We start from the raw sequence: 18,824 nt of genomic DNA on the forward strand, positions 1-18,824 counted from the left end.
AGAAAATCTCTCATTTAATTTTTACTTTTGACTTTTGACCTAGTGAATGCTGCTAATGACAGTTGTGAATTATCTGCTCTAACATACAGTGGCACCTTTCAAACAGCTAAATTTTAAACACCAATAATGGAGATGAACTTGAGTACAACCTGATAATCCAGATCAGAAGGTGATTCTACAGTATCATGTTAGTCTAAAGAATTCTGTTTTATCAAATTTAAGATCCTTGTGCTTCCTTAGTCTACTTCTTTGCAGCTGAAACCTTCAAGTTGTTGACCCTACCATTTCAATGTATGAAGGGGAACAGCTTGAAAAAGACTTATAACTAATTACCAAATCAGGATGTTGGAAACACAGATTAGAAAAGCACTACCTCCATCATCATGATCAGTAAACATTAAATCCTTTGTGGAAAAGGCACACAGAAATACATGTGAAAAGATTAAAATTAAGGCAACAAGTATCCCCAAGAAAGAACATATAATACATGCTACTGGTGGGAAAAGGAGTGGGGGAGGAAGATCACTGTGATTGAAAAGGAAAAGTCAGTGATAATTTCATAAAGCTTTTGAACTGAACCATGAATAAAGAGTACAATCAAAATATGAAACATTCCAAGTGACAAGTACCTATATATTAACATTTTTTTTTTGCAAAAAATGATGCTGAGAAATTCTATAAATATGTGAAAAAAGCCTATAACTAAAATCAACATAAGCTTTGCTATTTGATGGTATCAGTTTGAAGGTAGATAATTCAATTTAATTAAAAAAATGTGTATTAAGCAGCTATGTGGCAGGTACTATTCAAAGCACTGAGGATACAAATAAGAGAGTTGTCTTCAAGGAACTAAAAATTTAATGTGGAAAGATGACATACCAAAAAAATGTTGATGAAGAAGAAAAAAGCACATATGAAAAAATGCTTAGGGATTAAAAAATTAAAGGTTCAAAGGCTAATCATGTAGTAATCAAAATCTTTATACCTATATATCATGAATACTTCCTTCAAAGAGAATGCTGCATGTGTCAAATACTACACAAAATTTTGAAAATAAAAACATTTTGAGCATAAGAAATGACTGTTTACAAATATGAGTCAAATCAGGATTAATTTTCTGTGTACAGCAGTTATGTCAAAATCAACAACAAATAAAAAAGGAAGAAAAGACATATAGTTATAAGAGCTCCAATTCTACTCAAAGATGCAGAAAAATTAGCATAATACATTAAACCTATGCCTTTTGTTTTTTAAAATGACTTTTTATTGACATCTTTGTTTTTTTATATCACCACAATTTTCCAAAAGAAAATAACTTCTGTATTGTGCTTTTTTGCTTTTTTTACATTACCTCAATTTTCCACAGTATTTATCTTCTCTTTCTTTCAGAGAGTCATTCTTTGTAACAAGTTACATTTTAATAGACAAAGAGAAAGAAAGAAAAGAGGAAAAAAACACCAGTATAACTAATCAATAAAAGGAAAAAGTTTGAAAACATGTGCAATCTCATCTGGGGGAAAGGAGGGGAAAAATTGGAACAAAAGGTTTTGCAATTGTCAATGCTGAAAAATTACCCATGCATATATCTTGTAAATAAAAAGCTATAATTAAAAAAAAAAAAAAGAAAATATGCAATCTAAAATATCTGTGTTCTCCCAATTCTTTTGAGGGATAAGATAAAAATATCTTCTCATATCTCTGTGAGCCATGTTTTGGTTTGAGCCATTTTGCAATTATAACTTTTTATTATTTTGTGGTTACTCTTTCCTTTGTCACTATGAAGATGATTTTCTTGGCTCTACTTACTTTACCCTGCAGCAACTCATACATGTCCCTGCTTCTCTAAATTCATTTCATCATTTCTTACAATATAATTAATATTCCATTTCATTGATATACCACAATTTCTTTATTCCTAATAACTGGCAATATTTCCCAATAACTGGAAACAAAGTAGATTTTAAATCTTTGCCATCACAAATAGTGCTGCTAAAAATATAAGTATAATGATCTCTTTAGGATATATTGTGTAAGTAATAGAATTTCTAGGTCAAAAGGTATAAATATTTTAATTACTTTGTTTATATAATTCCAATTAATCAAACAAAAAAATTTAAAACAAAATGAAATGTTTCAAATCATTTAAATATGATAGTGATAAATTTGTTAAATGAATGTATAACTTAGATACCAAATCCTATACATTCTCCTCCAATTCAAATACACTCCAACCAACTTGCATTAATTTTGTTTGTTGAGAAGCTTTCATTTTCATGTTCTATAATTAAAGATAACTATTATCTTCTATAATTTCTTCTACCTTTTGTTGGGTTAAGAACACATCTCCATGCATAGTGTGGGAGGCATATGATATGCTCCTCTAATTATTTTAAAATATGTTCTCTAATGCTAAAGTCATACAATATTCTGGGGAAGATGCTGAAAGGTGATAGTCTAACTTTAATTTCTGTCAGACAACTTTTCAGTTTCCCCAGGAGCTTTGAGTTTTTTTTTTTTTAACTCTCTTTGTCTAGAGTGTGTTCTATAGATCAATTTTTTTTTAACAATACCAGATGATTTTGATGGCTACATCCTTATAATAAATCTGAGGTTTGTTTGTTCCTACTTTTAATAGTTCATTTTATATTCTAGATATCTTATTTTTCCAAACAAAATCTGTCCTCATTTTTTCAAGTTTTATAAAGTATCATTTTGAAAAATTAATTTGGAATAGCATTAAAATCTATAAATTTAAGAATTTCATAATTTTTTTATTATATTAGTATGAACACTGACTATTCTTCTACCTATTTAAGTTATTCTTAATTTTTTAAGTCTGCCATGCAGTAGTTGCTTAGCAAATATTTATTAAATTGAATTGTCTGACATCAGACTGACTCCAGACTGGTTTATATTGATTTTCACATTTCTGTACTTAATAAACAGCATTTTATTAATTTTAGCTGAATCTATACAAATATTTTGCATACTCAAGTTATTCTCCAATTGATAAATGGTCAAAGGATGTAAATAGACAATTTTTAGATGAAGAAATTAAAACCATTTCTACTCATATGAAAAAAATGCTCAAAATCAAACTGTTCAGAAAAATGCAAATTAAGACAACATTGAGGTACCACTTATACACCTCTCAGATTAGCTAAGATGACAGGAGAAGGATGTAAGAAAACTGTGACACTGATATGTAGGTGGTGGAGTTGTAAACCTATCCAACCATTCTGGAAAGCAACATGGAACAACGTCCAAAAGGCTATCAAAATGTGCATACCCTTTGAACCAGCAGTATCTCTATTGGGCCTTTATCCTAAAGAGATCATAAAAAAGGAAAAAGAACCCACATGTACAAAAATGTTTATAGTAGCCCTTTTCTGTAATGGCAAGGAATTGGAAACTGAATGGATGCCTATCACTTAGAGAACGACTGAATAAGTTATGGTATGTGAATGCTATGAATATTATTGTTCTATAAGAAATGATCAACAGGATGATTTCAGAAAGACCTGGAGAGACTTAAATGAACTGATGCTAAGTGAAGTGAGTAGACTCAAGGGAACATTGTTCAGGGCAAAAACAAGATTATGAGATCAATTCTGATGGACATGGCTTTTTCAACAAGTATGAAATTCAGGCCAGTACCAATAGTCTTGTAATGGAGAGAGACATCTGCACCCAGAGAGAGGACTGTGGGGACTGAATGTGGATCACAACAAAATATTTTCATTTTTTTTGTTTTTGTTGGCTTGCTTTTTGTTTTCTTTCTCATTTTTTTCCTTTTTGATCCGATTTTTCTTGTGCAGCATGATGATCATCAAAATAGGAATAAAATAATTGTACATATTTAACATATATTGAATTACTTACTAAGGGAGGAGGTAGGGGGAAGGGAGGGAGAAAAAAATTGGAACATGAGGTTTTGCAAGGGCGAATGCTGAAAACTATGCATGTATTTTGAAAATAAAAAGCTAAAAAAAAGTATTTTGTACACTCTATTACACTGAACCCGTTTTTTATGCATTTGATAGTGTTAGGTCTTTTATCCTTCATGGGTAAAGAAGGGAAATGAGATGTCCCTTTCTAATATTATCTCATATTTTTTTTAGGTTTATTTATTAATCAATCAACATTTATTAAACACCTAATATGTGCCGGGCACTGTGCTATGTGTTAGAGTTTTGTACACTGCATATTATTGATCTGTGAGTATTTGGGTTTTTTTTAGTAGCACCTTTATGGAAGCTACAACCTCAATATAATTGCTGATTTTCTAGGACTTTGGAGTCAGCCATCTTAACATTAGAAAGATTCCCTAGGATTTTTTAACTAAATCATCTTATCATTAGAAAACAGAGATAATAGTCTCTATTTACCTACTTTTATTCCTTCAATTTCTTTCTCTTTTCCTATTGCTATTGTTAGAATTTCTAGAACAATATTCAAACAACAGTAGAGAGAATGATCATACTTACTTCACTATTATACTTACTGAGAAATGTTCTGATATATGTCTAACATACATGATGCTTGCTTTTGGTTTCAGATAAATATTTTTAAGATATAGAATTTTAATAGAAATGAGTGCTATACTTTGTCAAAGGCATCTATTAAGATAATGGGAGTATTGGATATTTTGTTTTTAATATGATTATATTAATCCAACCATTCTGGAGAGCAATCTGGAATTATGCCCAAAAAGTTATCAAACTCCATACCCTTTGACCCAGCAGTGCTACTACTGGGCTTATATCCCAAGAAAATACTAAAGAAGGGAAAGGGACCTGTATGTGCCAAAATGTTTGTGGCAGCCCTTTTCATAGTGGCTAGAAACTGGAAAATGAATGGATGTCCATCAATTGGAGAATGGTTGGGTAAATTGTGGTATATTAATGTTATGGAATATTATTGTTCTGTAAGAAATGACTAACAGGATGAATACAGAGAGGCTTGGAGAGACTTACATCAACTGATGCTGAGTGAAACGAGCAGAACTAGGGGATCATTATACACTTCAACAATGATACTGTATGAGGATGTATTCTTATGGAAGTGGATATCTTCAACATAGAGAAGAGCTAATCCAATTCCAATTGATCAATGATGGACAGAATCAGCTACATCCAGAAAAGGAACACTGGGAAATGAGTGTAAACTGTGAGTGTTTTGTTTTGTTTTGTTTCTCTTCCCAGATTATTTTTACCTTGCCAATACAATCCTTCCTTTGCAACAACAACAACAAAATTCGGTTCTGCACACATATATTGTACCTAGGATAAACTATAAGATATTTAATATGTATGGGAATGCCTGCCATCTAGGAGGAGGTGGAGGGAAGGAGGGGAAAAACTCGGAACAGAAGGGAGTACAAAGGATAATGTTGTAAAAAAAATGTACCTATGCATATGTACTGTCAAAGAAAATGTTATAATTATAAAAATTAATAAAAAACAAAAAAAATATGATTATATTCATTATCTTTCTAAAATTGAATCATATTTGCATCCTTGATATTAATCCAATTTGGACAAATCACTACAGTCTATTTGATGGGATTTTATTTTAAAACATTTAGATATTAATTACTGACAATGATCAGCAGTTCTCCTGTGCTTTATCCAGTCTATTTGTCTCATAAAATCATTCTGGCACAAGGCTTTCTTTTTCAACTTTTAAGGATAATTTGTGCAGTAAGGGTAATAATAATTTTTAAAAGTTTGATAGAATATAAATCTATCAAGACCAGGAGATTGTTTTTTGTTGATTCCTTTATATCTAGTTTTATTTTCTCTTTTGAAATTGAATTAAGATTGCTATTTGGCCTTTTGTTAGTCTCATATTTTTGAAGATACTCTTCCATTTCCTTTGTGTTCTAGAGTTTGCTAACATATAACTGCATATTAGCATCTGGTTATTCTTTTTATTTCTTTTAGTTTTGTTATGACTTTACCTTGTGCATTTGTTATTTCATTCATTTGATTTCTTGTCTTCTCTCTAAAATACTGTTTAAAGGTTTAATCACTTGAGAGAAGTTTTTCCAAAGAACTATTTTTTAGTCTATTATTTCTATTTCAATTTATTTATTCCTTTTATACTTAATATTTCATTTTTCATGCTTATTTTGTTTACAATTTCTCTGTGCCCTGATAAGTGATTTTTCTGGGGGGTTAACATTCAATGTTATGTTGAGAAATAACTATATACTTTAGCAGTTTCACTTAAAAGCTACCAGAAGTCTTTTCATTCTTGTTCTCTAGGATTTCCTCAATTCTCTATTTCTTTTATCTGTAAGAATGATACTGAAATTTCATATCACAATTGTGTTATTACAAGTGTCTTCTGTACCTCAATTAAAGAGTACAAAATTAACTGTCCCAGAGGTTTTATTGTTTAGCATATTTTTCTTTCCTGCTTTTTATCTAGTTAGTTCTTTCTCCTTTTTTGTCTCAATTAAGTAGTCAGGTAGAATCCCCCATTCTCTCCTTTCCTTAAATTCATTTTGTTAGTTTTAAATTTTCATTTTCTGTGTCTTTTTCCAAGAAAAAAATTCTTTCCTTCATTCACTTCATTATTTATTTTTATTTTTATTTTATTTTTTGTTCATGGTTCTTATGTTCATTTGCTCCTTTCTTATTTTATTTCTCATAAATTTAAAACTTTTGGGGTAGCTTATTTTAGGTTCCATTTTCTGCTATTGCCTTGAGCTCTTATTCCTTGACTCCCCTTGTCTGTTGCACCTCACTCTTAGTAATATCATTTACTGCAAAAGGAATTTTCCTCCATCCCTGATCATGGAATTCATTATTGACCTTTTCTCCTGCCTTGTTTATTTTCCCCCTATTTACCTCAAGAATCTCCTCCCTGGATATCTGTCTTCCTACTTTTCTGGAATTTAATTGTCCCCACAAGCTCTGCTTCCCTTCCTGTAGGTAGGAAGAGTGATCTCTCCCACAGAGAGAAATTTATTCTATTTCTTTTATCTGGGATGTATGAAAAACAAATAATTTGTTCACATCTAGTTTTATTAAATGCTTTAAAAAATTTACTTTAATTTCCATATTTTTTCATTTATAGGCTGAAGTTTATAGATTGAGCTATATCTTAAATTCTTTTGTTCATTGGAACATATTATTTCATTTCCTCTTGTAGTTGCAAAATAGTATTGTCATTTGGATTTTCTTTTGCTTTATGGTTGAAGATATTTTTCTCCATTACTTATAGACTATGGTGTTATTGGAACTACTATATTTAACTACTTTGTATCTTAGAGTTTGAATCATTGTTTGTTTCTAAAGGCTATCTGCAGATTCTTTTGATTGACACTTTGTTTTGCATTCAAAAATTTTCAGCAATTTTCTTGTGTTATTTTTTTGCATCATGGGGATCAGCTTTATTTTTTTTTTTGGTCATATTCTCCAAGGGCAGAGCTTCTTTAACTTTTTAAACTTGTGACTACTTTTTGTCTAAAAAATTTCTATTCAGTCCTAGGTACATATGTGTATAAAAGAGGTATATAATCAAAATTTACTGATAATGAATCATAATTTTATGACCCCACATTCAGTTATGTGAACCCATATGGCCTTGCCACCCACAGTTTAAGAGGCTTTGTTCTAGGAGATCTTTAATCTTTAAATTGTCTACCTCTTCTATCTTTGAGATCAATATGTTTTGCTTATTTGAGGATAATTTTTCTAGTAATATTACTGCTTATGAATCTCAATTTCTGAGCAATGTAATCTATATGAAATAGCTGAAAGAGTGAAGAGATTCAATGAGCCCAGAAATTTTCATTTAAACACATGTTTTGTAGTAAAAAATAGAACCAAGGACTATATAGGTCTAGAATACAAGATCAATCACAAAAAAATTTCAGAGGATAAAGATGAAATATTACAGAAGTAATGTCACCTCACTAAATCTCCTCCCTCCCCCCAAGAACCCAACCCCCCCCACACACAGTGGAAGGGAAAAGGAGCCTGTATAAACCTTGATATGATAATCAATTAAGTCAGATAAATAAATATACTTTTCCTTTGTGACAACAAGCATACTAGGGCTTTAAAGCATTTAGTCTGCTCCTGCAATGCTTCAAAACCATTACAATCTTGTGCACAATTTTAATGTTTATGAAGCAATTATGTCAAATTCTGATTTCTTTTGACCAGATACATGTTCTTGTAATTTCTCAGCCTTTCATCAAATTGTTTCCAAATTGCCACAAAGGTTCAACATTTGAGTGCAAATTCAATGACTGTCACATATTCACATACCATCATGTGCCTTATGTATATTACATCAAAGTAGCTTCCTCATTCTCTGTCATTCTGTAACCATACCTCATCAGCTATGTGATCAAGATGTTGAGCAGATATCATCAGGCTGTTTGAAATCCCAACCTCTGGTCATGCACATTGTAAGCCAAGTTGAAACCATCATCGACAGTCACAAACGTTCTGCAGGAAAAACAACAACAACAACAACATATTACTTCTCATTGCAAAATTAAGGCTGTTTTCTGATTTAAATATACTCCATACTGTCCTTCCATCTAGTAAATTTTCAAATAAAATTTGTAAAATACAGGTCAATAGAGTTTCTGTGAGACTATAGCAGATTTGTCAGTGGAAGAAAGAAAGACAGTTATATCAGAAAAAAAATCCTTACCTTACAAAGGTTAGTTTATATATGAACATTATTTAAAAAGAAACAATAAATGCAAATGAATTTTACATATATTTAACATATACGCATTAAGCAGCACTTACAATTAGCCAATAGAAAGGTGAACATTTTATATAATAACCATCAATTTATTTTCATCAACTGAGTTGTATTTAATAACTATAATTTTGGAATACAAATTTTAATTTGAATCAGTACTTAACAAAAGTAATCATTGCAGTTTTTATTAGCACTTAACAAATTTAAAAGAGTATCAAAGTACTATATTAAATTCTGAAGATACACAACACTTTTTGTTCTTGTTAAACAAGGTTCAAGAACAAAAAACAATAGCATACATAGCCCTTGGATATTACAACATTTTTAAAAAGCTTTAAAAATTTAACCTTTTAAAAACATTTTTGTTTTTATTTTTATATTTACATTTCTATCACTTTCATTTCCAAATATATCCCCTATACATTCCCCACCCAAAAAGCATAGAAATTTTAAAACAAAAATAAAAAAGGAAAATTCATCAAGTTTCATATTATATACAATATTCCATACAAACAGTCCCCCAGTTCTTAAGAAGGATATGCACTTTTTTCCTCAATAGTATTTTATTTTTCCAATTACAGGTAAGATTTCAACATTCGTTTTTGTAAAATTTTTGAGTTCCAAATTTTTTTCTCCCTCCTTGCCTTACCTTTCCCTTCCCCCAAGACAGCAAGTAATCTGATATAGACTATATATGTACAATCATTTTTAAACATATTTCCATATTAGTCATGTTGTGAATGAAAAAATCAGAACAAATGGGAAAAATCTTAAGAAAACAAAATAAACCAAAAGCAAAGTGAAAATAATATGCTTTGATCCTTATTCAGTCTCCACTGTTTTCTCTGAATGTTGGAGGATATGAATTCTTTTAAAACTCTTCTTCAGTGACAAGTTTGGTCATTATAACTATGGGGTTTGAGTTTTTTGTTGTTTTGTTTTGTTTTTCTTTTGATCCATGTACACTGTTAAAGTCATCACATATTTACCTGTGTACTGTTTTTGGTTCTTTTCATTTCTACTGCTGTTCAGTTTCCCTATTCTGTACAATGTTTTACATTGCAGCAACTGCATATCACTTTTTGTTCTTACTTTTCATCTAGAAAATCTGCATCTCCCTCATTCTCACAGTACAGCAATCATCCATTCTACCACAATTTGGTTAGTCATTCTCAATGAAATTAATCTACTTCTACCCTAGTAATCTGCTACTGGAGCAAAAAAACCTGCTTATGGACAAAGGGTATATTGTGGAACCATTTTTTGTTTTTTTATTTTTTACATGCTCTGGACATATAATCATTTTGATAAAAATAAAATCATTTTAATCATTTTCTTATCACTAATCCAAATTGTTTTCTAGAATAGTTAGACCAATTCACAGCTCCCCCAGAGTGTTCATATGTCTTCCAACCTCTATCAGTCTTTCCAATTCTAACTATTCTCATTATTTGTTATCTTTGCCAATTTGCTAATTGTGAAATGGAAATTCGGTTGTTTTGATTTTTTTCTCTTATTATTAGTGATTTGAAGTATATATTAGATCAGTTAGGTCTCAATTAGATTAATGACCACTCAAAAAAGAGATTGAACTAGGAAGAAATAGAGGAAAATGAGCTATTATCTATATTGTTATTGGGTTTTTTTGTTTTTGTTTTTGTTTTGTTCCTCATTCTTGAAGAGGTCCATGACATCAAGAAGGTGATGCCATAACATGCAAGTGAATGAGATTTAAGTGAGGGAGGACTGTACAAAGTCACTAGCCTCACTTTCTCCTCCACAGCCATGTGGATCCAGTGGCAAGATATAGATCAGTTCAACAAAGAGAAGGTCCTGGATGCAGTGGAAGACTTTGGCCTTTTTAAGCTAAAATCTTTAACAGGTCTGTCTCAATATGACTAAGGCAATACCCAATGAGTGATTAAAGCAAGGCAAGAAATGAGGCAGAGAATGACTTCTCTTATCTAGTAAAAAAAAATCAACTTAGGAAGATAAGACTCTCAGAGTTTCTGCACAAAACTGAAACAATTGCTATTTATGTTTACCCAATGAAGGGTCAAATAACTAACTCAGGCTTGGCCTGGGATCTACAGTTGGTCAATCAATGAGAGTGACTTGGTGTTTAAGGCATGGTCTTAGGCTGGAAAACTTGAAGATATATAGCAAGATTTCAGAGATCAAAATTTACATTACTTTGGGCAGCATACCTACAGATAAAGGTATGGAGAGGAAAGGAAGAGGAAGAGGAAAAGAAAGAACTCTTAGGTTGTGTTTCCCAACTGTCCAGTTCCAATTAGATCCCCATGGACTCAGCTCCTACTTCTACTCACAAAGGTGTTTGTTTGTTCTTCCTTCTTGAAGAGGACTATGACATCAGGGAGGTGATACTATGAAAGTAAATTGAGTTTAGGTGAGGGAGTGCTACACAAAGTCACCAACCTTACTTTCTCCTCTGGATCCAACAGGATCCAGATAATTTCATAAAGTTTGATGAGTAGATCATTGAATTAATCCAATCAGTAAATATATCCCAGACAACCACTACAGAGAGATGAGGAGCTAGGTTCACAAGTTAATTGGAAGATAATGAAGTAGATTGCATTTAAGAAATTATATTGCATTTTCTAAGATTCCAACCTATTCCCTGCCATAAAACCCCATATTTTAAAAAAGCAATTTTGTTCTAGTAATGTTCTATGACTGAGAATTATAGAATGCTAGAATCTTAGAACTGAAATTTTAGATAATTCAAAGGAAATGGTAAAAAACAGAACCTGTAGCCATACTACAATAAGTTCCCCAAAATGATTTAGTGGATGAAAAGTTACTTAGAGACAAAGGACATGTGGTTTTTTTTAAAGGATGGTCTTTTTCCTAGAGTGAAGGATAACAGAAAAATTTTAATGATGAATTGATAATCAAGAAATACTTTGTTAGAAATGTAAGATTTATATGTAGCAACTTGGACAAAAAAGCATGACCAAGTTGCAAACAGAATTTGGTATAAGACATATTCAAATCTATATAAATAAGTCATACCTCTAGCATATCACAGGAGTAATTAGCCCAGCAGCTCTATGTTATCTAAACTCATTTTATCTACCAAGTGCTTACTAAATGTTGTTTAAGTTCAGTTTTTACAATTTACTATGCTTGTGGTTATAATGCTTGCATGGCACAGCTGAAAGAGATTACATTCAAATCCAGAATCTGAACACTTGAGACCATGATCAAGTCACTTAACTTCTCTGATGCTGAGTTTCTTAAATGTGGAAAATACCAGATGTGAAAGCTCTTATAGGTCTCTTATAATAGCTTTTAAAATTATATAGCATTTTGCAAGGCTCCAATAAAAATATCACCAAGTCCATTTTGGTTTTGTTTTTGTTTGTTTGTTTTTGCTACTCATGAATTGTTTGCTTTAAAAACAGCAAAAAAACTTCTGATAGGTGTTGTTGAATCACTTATCCTAAAACAGAGTGTTCAGATTCTTCTAATAGTCTGAAGTAACATAAATATTGCATTTGCTATATATATAGGTTTCTCCTCCAGATCTATCTTTTGGTTACAGGTGGTTTCAAACTCTATCAGTTATTTTCTAATCTTTTTTTTTTTTTACTTCCTCAATAACTCTGTTATTGATTTCTTTAAAATATTTTAGGTCTATATAGTCTCCACATTTATCATCTTCCCTACTATTTCTTCTTAATATTTCTTAATACCTTTCAATGTCCAATTTTTAATTTTTCTTGATAATTTAAAATCTATCCTCTATTTCCTTTTGGGATATGTTTGTCAGTGTTAATTATCCTTATTTCTTTTTTAATGTGTCATTTATCTATTTCAGAATATCTAAAGATACATTATATATTTTTCTTTGCATATGCTTTGGCCTATATTTCACATATTCTATGAGTTTTTATTATATTTGACCTCTTTCTTGCCTTATTTTCTTTTTTAGTAGGTTTTAATAAGTAACTAGGTGTACCAGTGGATAGAGCAGCCAGGAAAACCTAAATTTAAATCCAGCCTCAAACACTTTTGACAAAATATTCTGCAACTGCTTTTATGTTGAATTCCAATTGGCTAAAATAATATGGAAGTTTAACCCATCTAATCTTCATAAATATCAGTTAGGTTAATCTACCCATTTCCTAACATTACAATCTCTAACAATTACTTCCATGTGATTAAATCTTTCTCCTCCCTTTTATTTTTTCTTGGTTCAGGTTAATCACTAATACTGCCTTTTTTTTTTTTTTTAACCAATCTCAACCCTTACTCCTTGACCCTCCCCCCCACCAAAAAAAGGAAGGAAGGAAAGAGGAGAAGAAAGTAGGGAAAGAGTGAAAGGAAGGAAGGAAAGGAAGAAAAAGAAATAAAGGAAAAAAGGAAGGAAGAATAAACAAAGAAAGAAAAAGAAAAATATATCCTATTTCAGTGGGTAGAGGCTGAGAGCCTAGAGTCAGGAAGAGCAAAGTTCAGATTTGACCTCTGACATGCTAGCTCTGAGACTGTGGGTAAGTCACTTAACTTCAACTGTTTGCTTCAGTTTCCTCGACTGTAAAATAGGAATGATAATAGCATCTACTTCCAAAGATTGCTGTGAAGAGCAAACTTAATTATATTTGTAAAATGTTTAAAAGAATGTGACACATAGTAGATATTTGATAAATACTTGTTTACCTTCCCCTTCCCCAACTGTCTCCACAGTGGGGACCAGACCCAAGGGAATTATGGCCTGAAACAAGGAGGGCTCCAAAATGGGTTAATATATTCCATCCTCCCTATTACAGTCAATGTATAGGGGCTTACCTCAAAACTCAGGCATACATGTCCTTGTGCCCCGACACTCAAAATTCTGCTGCTGCCTTTCACTGTGTAAACCCTCCTCCTTCTTCCTCCCCTACTTCCTCTCCCTCTTCTAAGCACAGAGATTCTGCCCCTAAGCACACCTGTAACCTAATCACTAGCTAGGTACACAAATTCTGTGTTCAGGCCACTGATTGCTAAGAACTCTATTTTCTCCCCTGTATGTTTGAGGTGTGGTAGCAGGAGTCTCATAGGATGAACTTTCAATTCATGGGCAGGTTGTAATCTAAATCTCAGACATCTGTAGTTTTTTTCCTCCCACAACTCCAATCCTCTTCCAAACTTTCCTATACTCTCTCTCACTCCAAATATTCATTCAGTTGCCAAATCTTGTTTCTACTTTCACATCTCTTTTTCTTATACATAGTCACTGTATCTATTCAGGCCCTCATTATCTCACACCTGAATTATTTCAATAGTGTCCTAATAGCTGTCTGCTATAGCAGTACAGGTGTGATAGGTATATGTATAGACAGGTATATAGATGTGAATACCTATATACAGATATGTACTACATAGATTTTATATATAAACATGATATATAAATAGTATATATTTATATTGATATATACAGATACAGTTTTTATACATATATACACATATCTCCATATATAATATGTATATATATATGCATGTAAACAAGTGGATAGGTGCTGAGTCTAAAGTCAGACTTACCTTCCTGAGTTCAAATCTGGCCTGTTTCAGTTTAGAAATCACAGTTTTATATAATTTTGAGTAAGCACTAGATTAGGAAATGATTTCATACTTACTTATTCATCATTGCTAACATTCTTTAAGCCACAAATAAATACTGGAAAGCAGCCCTCAGAAAGACCTTCCACTTACAATCCACTATTTTAATAAAGTACAAATCAAATAATTACAACTAATAGATTATCATAAACATCTTCACACTTTATGTAGAAAAAATAAACTTTTCTTTTCACTTTCTAAGCTACTGTTTAATAATGTGCTACAAGGAAAGTATTAATGAAAATGGAGTTCATCTTGGTACACAAGACACAGCCACTTCAATAGTTCTCAGAAAGTTAAAATACATATTGCATAACTTTTTAATAAAAGTTTAGACTGTAGTACTCAATATAAGATCAAGCTTAAAAATACAGAGAAATTCTTAAGATATTACTAAACTTAAAAAAGAGGGCAGGGGCAGGCTTCCAATTACTACCACATCCCTAATCTTGCCAAGAATACAGGATGTTTTATCATCATCTAAATTTAAACAGCTTATTTCACAAGGATTTTTGATTTTTCTAGACAGGCAAAAATAACAATAATAACTTCTACCCTAGCAATTTAAGGTTTTAAAGCTACTTGTTTATCACAATAACCTAGAAAGGAAAACAAAGAACCAAAAGATATGAAATAAGAAAATACAAGATTTGGCCATTTAATGGCTCAATTAATCCCCATTCTGAAGAAAATGGAAACTCTGGCAGAGAGCTGTTAAGGGAATGAATATGTACTAAACTCTAACCTGCCTTTCAATTCAGTCTCTCAAAAAGTTACTAAAAGATCTTCAATATGTGCTGAGGCTAGGGCAGCTAGGTGGCGCAGTGGACAGAGCACTAGCCTTGAATTCAGGAGGACCTGAGTTCAAATTTGAATTCAGACATTTAACACTTCCTAGCTAAGTGACCCTGCGCAAGTCACTTAACCCCAGCCTCAGGGAAAAAAAAATGTGCTGAGGCCATCCTGAAGTAAACCTGCAGATGAACCTCTAAAACGACATTGCTAGGATGATCCTCCAAAGACAGACATTTCGTCAAGCAGCAGCTACACTAAGGGTAGTTTACTAGCTTTGGAAGGACCAATTATTTACTATCAGCTTCTCAAGAAACTAGGGTCCCCTCTACACCAATCAGAGGGAGACTTCGGACCTACGAGCCTCGCCTGGGAAAACCCAGGGTCTCCTCTACGCCAAAAGGAGCTAAGGCTTTGGAGTAGGATTTAATTATGGATATGCACATATTCAAAAGTTTTCTCTTTTTTCACCCTACTAATTTCAACAAATGTCTTCAACACTTAAAACAAAATAAAACAAGCAAACAAAAAGAAACCTTCCAAATTCTGAAATAAGCTATTTTATTTTTCCAAATACAGGGAAAGGTAGCTTTCAATATTCACCTATGCAAAACCTTATGTTCCAAATTTTTCTCCCTCCTTTCCTCCCTCTATCCCCTCTCCTTTACAAGACAGCAAACAATCCGATATATAGGTTAAACCATTTGCAATTCTTCTAAGCGGTAAATAAGCTGTTTTCAATAATAGTTCAGGTATAATACATTTCTGGATTTGCCTCATTTAGAAGTAAATGCAACATTGTATTCAACGAATAACAAAATGTTGCTTGTTTATTACCAAGTAACTTGCAAAATGCAAAGTGTGGCAAAGGGAGAGTGTGAGGAGGGTTAGAAAAGAAACTGTAACACTCAAGTAGAAAGCTCCCCTTTACTGGCAGCCCGGCTGCTCTTCCCAACACCAGCCCAACCCTCCTCGGAAGAGCCCCGGCTCTTTCGAAATGACTCCGAAGCATAAATCATTTCCGAGGAGGATGGGTACTGGGTTTTAATGGGTGGGAGAGGGAGAGAACAATGAATGCTTTTCCATTGCAAAAGTAAAATAAAATAAAGTTAGAGCGGGCAGAGGCGGAGCCCGGGCACGCACGCCCCCAGCTCGGGCTCTGCGCTCTCGGAGCCAGCCCGCAGTCAGTCCGCGCGTGCAGAGCCCGGAGCCGAGATGTCACCCCGCGGGAGTGGAGCGCCGTACTCACCCCAGCCGGCAGAGCCAGAGGAGAGCGAAGACAGGCGCCGAGGCCGAGCGGTGGAGCCTGCAGGCGGGCGCGAGGGGCGCCTCGGAGCCGGCTGCTGCTGCTGCCGCTGCTGCCGCTGCCGCTGCTGCAGAGTCCCCGCGGAGGGGCCAGAGGCGCAACTTCCTTCGCCGCCTCCTCCCACTGCTCCTCGCACCAGCACCACCCCCAGCCCGGGCCGCCTAGCCTCCCGGAATAACGGCCACTTCCTGTGTGCGCGAGGAAATGAGGCCGCCGCGCGCCCTCCCGCGCCGCCACCGCCTGGGCCCAGAGTCCTGCGCGCGCTGCCCCTCCCCCAAGTCTACGTCGGCGCCGCGGGGAGCTGGGGAGCCAGCCCTCGAGCCCCACTCGAGAACGAGGCGAGGAGCCTCGTCGCGCCCACAGTCTGCTCCCGCCTCCTCCTGTCAAGCGCTTAAAGAGGGAAGGGGAGGAGAGAAAAGGGGAGGAGAAAGGGGGAGGTGGGGAAAGAGAGAGAAAAGTATGATAGAGGAAAAAGAATAGAAAAAAGGGGAGTGGAATAGGAAAAAGGTCGATGAGAGAAAGAATGAAAAGAGAGAGAAGGAAAAGAGTGAGAAGTTAAGTGAATGAGTAGAAATAAGGATGAAGGGAGAGGATGGGAAGAAAGGAGAGAGGGAGAAAGGAACTGAGAGAAAAAAAAGAGGAGGGGACATTACTGGTGAGGCAAAGGTGGAGACCTAGGTGGGAAAAATAGAGACAGAGACACTAAGACAGGGAGAGACAGAGACACAGAAAGAGTGAAAGAGATAGTAACACAGAGACAGAAAGAGACAGAGGCAGAGACAGAAAGCAACAAAGAGATAAACTGAGAGACAAAGACAGAAAGAGACAATGAAAGTGAGATAGAGGGAGAAAGAAACAGAAAAGACAGAGAAAGCTTGCACCTTTATGTCCAACCCTTGGCAGCCCATTCACCACTCTTAACTTCATGGATTATAAAATAATTGATGATTTTTGATTCCTTCACAGGCTAATTGTACACTATTTCAAAATTTGATTCTTTTTGTACAGCAAAACAATTGTTTGGACATGTATACATATATTGTATTTAATTTATACTTTAACATATTTAACATGTATTGGTCAACCTGCCATCTGGGGGGGAAAGGAGGGGAAAAATTGGAACAAATGGTTTGGCAATTGTCACTGTTGTAAAATTACTCATGCATATATCTGGTAAATAAAAAAAAAAATATGCAACAACAAAATAATTGGTGAGAAAGGAAAAAAAGTTGAACATTTGTTTGCTATATTTATCTCCTCATGATGGCATATGCTCACACACACACACTCATGCAGTCATCTAATGATCTACCTACCTATTTCTATATCTTATGTGTGTGTATGTGTGTGTGTGTGTGTGTGTTCCTAACTAAACAGTTGCCCTTTGGACTCTTTTCTATATAGTTTTCCCTTCCTGTCCACTGGACATTTTACCAGGCAGAATTTGAGGACTTGTTTTCCAATCCTTCCTGGCCTAACTCAAATCCCCTTCTCCCTCCTCTATTACCCTCTATGACCACCTTAAATTTCCCCTTGTTTTCAGTTTCATTTGGCACTTATAGCCATTTCTCAATCATCAATTTATTTTCCTGGTTTTCCCTGAATAGAATGGAAAAAAAAAAAGATTATTTTATTTTTGTGTCTATATTCAGAGCCAACATAAGGCCTAGGACTGTGAGCTATTGGGTTTGGTTGAGTCCCAATTAAATTGTAATTTTCTTGAAGGTAGGATTTAATTCTTTTCAAGTTAACTTTTAAAAGATTATGTGTATATTCTAAAAATAGGTTTTGGACTTATAAAATAGCACAAATGTTTGGGATTTGATCTAGAATCCTAGATTTGAAGCCAGAGGACACAGGTTCAAATCCTCACTATGTCAATTTCAATATATTCAATAGTTTCCTCCTAGTTTCCTTATCTGTAAAGTGACCAATTAATTTCATAAGATCTCTTCCAGTTCTAACACCAAAATCCTTTGAATTATAAGTAATTTTAGGCTGAAAACCTGGCAAGTATAGCCTCCAAAATTTATTGAACTGCTCAAAGAAGAAAGAAAAGAATTGGGCAAAACTGAATTCTCTATCTTCCATATAAATCCCTATGGAGAAAACCATCTAATAAACTCAGGGTCCATTTCTTCCTCTTTTTTTCCTCCTCTTCCTAATAATGACAGAAATTCTACAAGATGTCTCTCTTCTCTTCCAACACCTCCCCCCCCCCCAAAAAAAAAGAATTGTTTGTTTTGGGTTTTTTGCTAGTCTAGTACATTTGAGTATTTCTCATATTTTAGTTGTAATTTCTCTGATGTTCTTGCTTTAAGTCTGTGTATTTAGGATATTATAATGTAGGAGGTATTCTTATTTC

The 18,824-nt window shown here is 33.9% G+C and overlaps 1 protein-coding gene across 2 annotated transcripts in view; it reads right to left on the reverse strand.

The window, feature by feature from the left end:
• The window catches only part of CSGALNACT2 (chondroitin sulfate N-acetylgalactosaminyltransferase 2), a 48,814-nt gene extending 32,016 nt beyond the window's left edge, over nt 1-16,798 (reverse strand). Inside the window, exons 1-2 of one of the 2 annotated variants that reach the window (XM_074296687.1) lie at nt 16,403-16,798; nt 8,352-8,468 (exon numbers count right to left, since the gene is read on the reverse strand). The gene's annotated coding sequence lies outside the window, so the exon portion shown is untranslated. The remainder of the gene's footprint in view (nt 1-8,351; nt 8,469-16,402) is intronic. The other variant, XM_074296686.1, reaches the window with a different exon arrangement.
• Between the last annotated feature and the right edge of the window lie 2,026 nt (nt 16,799-18,824).

The sequence above is a fragment of the Sminthopsis crassicaudata genome, chromosome 2, assembly GCF_048593235.1.
Source record: "Sminthopsis crassicaudata isolate SCR6 chromosome 2, ASM4859323v1, whole genome shotgun sequence".
Lineage (NCBI taxonomy): Eukaryota > Metazoa > Chordata > Mammalia > Dasyuromorphia > Dasyuridae > Sminthopsis > Sminthopsis crassicaudata.